Genomic DNA, 6,000 nt, shown 5'->3' on the forward strand with positions numbered 1-6,000 from the left:
ATGTCATGTGAAAGATCACTTTGAATGAAAGATATGTTTGGGAGGACAACATTTTTCACCCATCAGCTTGGCCTTCTGATCACAGTGGTGGATTATGGTTGTTTACATATATAGGTTGCTCTTGCTATTTTTGCCTGTGTCTATTACAGTAAAGCTACTGACCTTGCAAGATGCAATTGACATATGGATAAAGGCTGAATTATTTTTTAAATATTCCAGTATATATGATGATTTCTTCCCGTGGCAGTGCTGTGAAAAGCCATAGTTTCTTCTAAAGAATCAGCGATAGTGCTTATTGTTGAGTTACAGTGTTATGAGCTGTTTACCTCGATTTAGCTGTTACCAACAATTTGCAGAGATTGAAAGAGGCTTTGAAATGGAGGCTTAGGAACTGCTTTCAAAAGACATCAGTAGATTGAAAAGAAACCTGGGGTTTTCTGTGTTCACTGAAATCATTTTCACACACAACCCAGATTTAGTAGTTACAAGTGTTACTTAATGACCCTGTTCATGAAAGACAAAAAATATGTTGTCATAAAGACATTCCTCTTTTGGGTCACAGATATTTAATGTATGAGTCAGAGTGTGTATTGCAAGCCCATATCAAAAGGAGAAATCAAGTACTTATCAGCAGGCAGGTATTTATTGATTGCACATTTGCTCTAGGAAACCATATACCACCCAAAGAAAGGCCTTTCTGTACCAACAGGAAAGCATTCTTAGATTCACAAATAGAATTACCCTTTTCTCACCTTAATAAAGTGGCAGTAGCTTTCTTCTGGTAGTTTCTCTGGGGGGTCTATCTGCTGCTTTTTTAAGACCTGAAACAAAACCCACTAATGTAAATTTTTACATCATCTTCTGGGAAGTGTGAACACCAGAGCCAGTATTCCAGCAACTGCTGTATACAGAGGCAATATTACTGCCTTATTCCTGCTTGCTCTTGGTTATACATCCCAGGCTCACATTAGCCCTCTTAGCCACTGCAAGGCCCTGGGAGCGCGTGGTCACTTGGTTATCCACTATTTCACCTAAGTCCTTTTCAGAGCGCTTTCCAGGATGCAGTCCCCCATCTTACAAGCATGACCTATACTCTTTATCTCTAGAAGTAGAGATCTAGCATATGGCTTCATGAAAATACATGTTCAAATGAGCCCACCTTACCAAGCTCTGTATAATTGACCTGTCCTTGTAATTATTTACCATTTGACCAATTTTTGTGTCATCTCAAAGCATTACCAGCAATGACTTTGTTTCCTTCCACATCATCAATAAAGACATTTAGTACTGGGCCAAGAACAACTCTCTCTGGAACCCCTCTAGAAACAAGCCATGGGCTGATGACTCCCCATTTACAATTACTTGGTGAGATCAATTTTTAATCCATGTACTATAGGTTACATGGATTTTGGTTAGTACTAGTTTTGTAGTCAGAATGCCATGCTTTACAGAAGTCTGAGTACATTATATCAACACTGTTACCTTTATTAAACAAATTAGAATCTCATCGTACGACATCAAGTTTGTTTGACAAGACTTATTTCCCATAAAGCCATGTTAATTGGCATTAATTATGCTATCATCTTTTATTTCTTTATCAATTGCATCCCCATCAGCCTTTCTATGGGTTTGCCCAGAACTGATGTCAGACTGAGGCCATTCTGTTCGCAGATTTCAAATATTGGCAGAACTTTGGATTGTTTCTCAGTAATCTGGAACTTCCCCACTGTTTCAAGGTTTGCTAAAAAGGCTGCACCAATGGTTTAGAGAGCAACTTAGCCACCTCTGGGTGCAAGTTACCTGGTCCTGATGATTTAAAAATGTTTAATAGTTGCTGTTTTAACATCCTCTCTGGTTACTGATGGAATAAAAAGTACATCCCAAGGTAGACTACCTCATTCAGTGTCTTTGTAAATACACAACAGAAATATCTATTAAGCACTTCTGCCTTTTACTTGTTTTCTGCATCTTTATTGAAGATTATACCATCCATATCTAGTTGACCTAATTGACCTATCCCATTGTAAGGATTCCTTTTTACTGTCTATGACAGGGTGGACTAGGTCCGGAGGTGCCCTGCTGGAGGCCTTGTGGCCCTGCATCACTCTGCCCCAGAATAGAGCAGTGAGGAGTCCTCCAGGCAACCTAGAGTGGCTGCAGAGGAGCAGCCAATCAGAGGGACTGCTGGAGTGGCCAATAAAGGGCTAGATAAAAGGCAAGCAGCAGAGCAGGGCCTTCAGTTGCCCTGTGGAGCTCGATGAGGGAGGACTGGGTGCTTGGCTGGCTAGGTGAACAGCAGGACCATGGACAGCTCACTGCACAGAACTCATCAGGCTGAACAGAGCCCAATGAAGGCTACCAAAGACCAGGTGCCTGGCTGGCTGGATAGAATAGCAGCAGGACCATGAAAAGGTCAGCATGGGTAGGCTGAGGCTGGGGGGACCAAGCACAGAACCTGGCCAGACCAGATGAGGGTACCGAGATGGGTCCTGCTGGTCTGGTTGTAGACTGAGCCCAGAGAGGGCTGCTGAAAAGGACACTAGTTGTGGGTACTGAGATGGGCCCCGGCTGGGTGGTTGAAGAAGGCAGTGCCTCTAGGAAGCCTAAAAGCTACAGCCCCATATCGGGGCAGTGATAAGAATTCAGGACTGTATACCCTGGAAGGGGAGACTGCTTATGTAGCTTGGCCGGAGGGCTGAGTCGCTGAAGACCCACCAAGAGAACCATCGGGTGCTCATGAGAGGTGGGTGCCACCCTGAGATAAGAACTAAAATGAAAAGCAAGCTCACACCAAAGCAACCAAAGGGGGCTGCCTGTGAGAGGTGGGTGCAGCCCCTGAAAAGAACTGTGATGGCATGTACATCGGCCAACAAAAGGGGGCACTCGCAAGAGATGGGTGCCGACTCCATTACGCTGTTCTTAACCTTACTGGCTGGAGATTTTTCATTGAGACCTTCAGCTAATCTTATCAATTGTCTATAGCTCTTCAGTCTTAATTTGTTGTCATTGCTATTAACTTACCCTTCTTCCATTTGTTATATATAGTTCTTTTACTTTTTTTAATTGCAGCTTTCATTTCCATTCTTGGTCAGGATGGTATTTTTAAATGAAGAAGTCTTCTTTCATGATTATGGAATTGTGAAGGGTTTTTCTGGGCAGCTAAAAGTTTTCTTAAAGAACTTCCAATTATCATTCAGATGTTTTTTGTTTAAAATTTTCTACCCAACCAAGTAATTTTGCTCATAGCTGAAAACAATTATTGAAAATTGGTCTGTGTGTGTGTGCGCACACACACACACACACACACACATTCTGATCTGAACTGCATTCTGTTTGCACATAAAGTAATTAGATCCCAATCACTTGTACCATGGCAGCCACTAAAACTTAGTTCAGTGATCAATTCATCTTTTTGGAAAGAGGTCTAAATTTAGAATTACTCTGAGTTGGGTTTCAGAGTAGCAGCCGTGATAGCCTGTATTCTCAAAAAGAACAGGAGGACTTGTGGCACCTTAGAGACTAACAAATTGATTTGAGCATAAGCTTTCATCAGCTACAGCTCACTTCATCAGATGCATTCAGTGGAAAATACAGTGGGGAGATTTATATACACAGAGAACATGAAACAATGGGTGTTACCATACACACTGTAAGGAGAGTGATCACTTAAGATGAGCTAATACCAGCGGGGGGGGGGAAACCTTTTGTAGGTGTAATAATTTTCTAACAAAAAAAAAAGTATCTATAATCTTCCAAGGATGCTTTACTAGTGGCAACATGAGGATCCTCAAACATGCCCCCCAGATAACACAATTTTTCTTTCTACACATTCTAGGTAGACGCTTAAGGAGCAGTTCTTCCTGCTCTCTTGTCTGAGTCAGTATATCATACGCCACCTGTAACCCAACTTGTGATTTAACTGTCACAGCACTGTTCCATAATCATTCCAGGTCCTGTGCTTCTGAATTGTCGAACTCCAAAGCAGGTGATGGCATGCCTGATGCAGACAGCCAACTCCGACCCTTCTACCCACTCTGTCTTTAACAAACAGGGCTGTAGCCAGAAGTTTAAACATTCCACCCACAAGCTAGTGAAAAGGAGCAGCCACCGGAGGAGTTTTGTGAGGGAGTTCTCCAGGTAGGGGAGGAGCGATTACATGACCCTTGGGGTGAGTCTGTCTACTAGTTTGTTCATTGCTTGCTTGCCCTGAGCTTGCTGGATTAAAGATGATCCTGTGGTCTGTTTCAGGGGGCTGTGTGCTGAGCCTAGCAGTCCGCTAGGCCAGGCTGAGAGCTTCCTAACGAGGCTCTAGCCTGCCATGCTTTGGTCCCTGACCCCTTTAAAAGCCCTTGACAAGGGGGCAGGGCTAACTCAGGGAGAACAGGGGATTAAAAAGGCAGCTTCTAAGTGACCGGAGGAGCTAGCGACTGTGGGGGAGGGGAGTTTTGCGGGGGAGTTTAGAGAGGGCACATGAGAGGCAGATACACCTAACAAACATCCTCTAAACTTAAGCCAACAACCCTCCTCACAAAAAACCGAAACCTTGCAAGAATGCAGGCAGAAGTCCAGCAGCAGAGTGGGGACTATCCAGTTTATTGCACTGTATGCAGCACGTAGGATTATCTGCCTTGGGGGCAGGTGGCGTATGTGTGCATTTGGTGCAAGCAACTCATGTCCTCCAGAGACACAGCACGGGCTCTGGAGACCAGAGGGGCTGAATGGGAGGAGCTAAGGTGGGGACGGAGAGGTGGGTGCTCGTGAGAGGAGAGGTACATAGATGAGACTTTCAGGGACACAGTAGAGAGGTCCCACTCGCAGTCTGGCAGCCTCTGTGCTGTTGAGGAGGATAAAAGTCTCAGGGAAGGAGAACATCAGGCTGGAGTGGAGGGAAAAGACCCCATTAATTGGGACCCTCCTTCCAGAGGTCATGGGACCCTGCTGCTGGCCCAGGGAAAGGAATGCAGACAAAAATGCATTGTAGCATAGATGGCCATAAAGCAGAGGGAAGAACGGGACGGGGGGAAAGATGCTTTCATACTCCAGTCATATCAGATTCACTCAATCATACCACACAATGAGTTGTACAGACGACAGAAAGCTCCCATAAGGTATATACCCACAAAGCTCCAGACCTTGCTGTCATAGGCTAGGAAACTACTCACCCAGTCACCGGAGAGCAGAGTTGTGTGAATAACCAATCTTTCAGTTCACTGTCAAGTCTGACAAAAACTGATCTGGGGTTGACCCTTGTATGAAATTTTCTGAAAGTTGGAAAGGTTAAAAAAAAATTAATGTCTTGTTGAACTAATGTTCTTGTTCAACCGAAAACTAAATATTTTATTTCAGTTTGGGGCTTTTTAAAAAATGTAAGACAATTTTGAAATGAAAAATCAAAACATTTCATTTAGGAAAGGTCAAAATGAAATGGTTCAACTTTTTCTGATTTCTCCCTCCCCACAATGCAAACAATTTGGTGAAACAGACGTTTTGGTGTCTGGTTTTTGTTGGAAAGTGTTGTGGATGAAAATTTTCCCTCTATCAGGTCTATCAGAGACACAGGGAAATCTAGACCTGTTCACATGTACAACTCCGATAGGACTGAAACAATCATGTGTTCGTTCTTTGGGAAAAACAAAAACCGCAGAAAAGAATTCCGAGTTAATGATCGCTACCGATTTCCTTTATTGTACCAATGTCCGTGTATGGTCAAGGGGACGCTTTGGTTCAGGTTTAGATACAATATCTAAGAGGATGTCATAAAATAGATTCATTGAAGAATCCTTGCCTTTGGCTTTAAACTGAGTATAATATTCTACATTAAATTAAAAGTAACCATAGTTACTTGGATCTTGAGCTCAGAGGCCAAAAGGAATGAGGTGCCAACAGAGGGAGGAAGGAAGAGATGCTGAAAAGGGAATTGGAAGTGAGTGGGAGAATTGAGTATTAGGGGCTTTGGAATGGAAATACAGACCAGGGCCTGAGTGGCATTAGTGGAATGTT

The sequence above is a fragment of the Chelonia mydas genome, chromosome 3 (assembly GCF_015237465.2).
Source record: "Chelonia mydas isolate rCheMyd1 chromosome 3, rCheMyd1.pri.v2, whole genome shotgun sequence".
In the NCBI taxonomy this organism is placed as follows: domain Eukaryota; kingdom Metazoa; phylum Chordata; order Testudines; family Cheloniidae; genus Chelonia; species Chelonia mydas.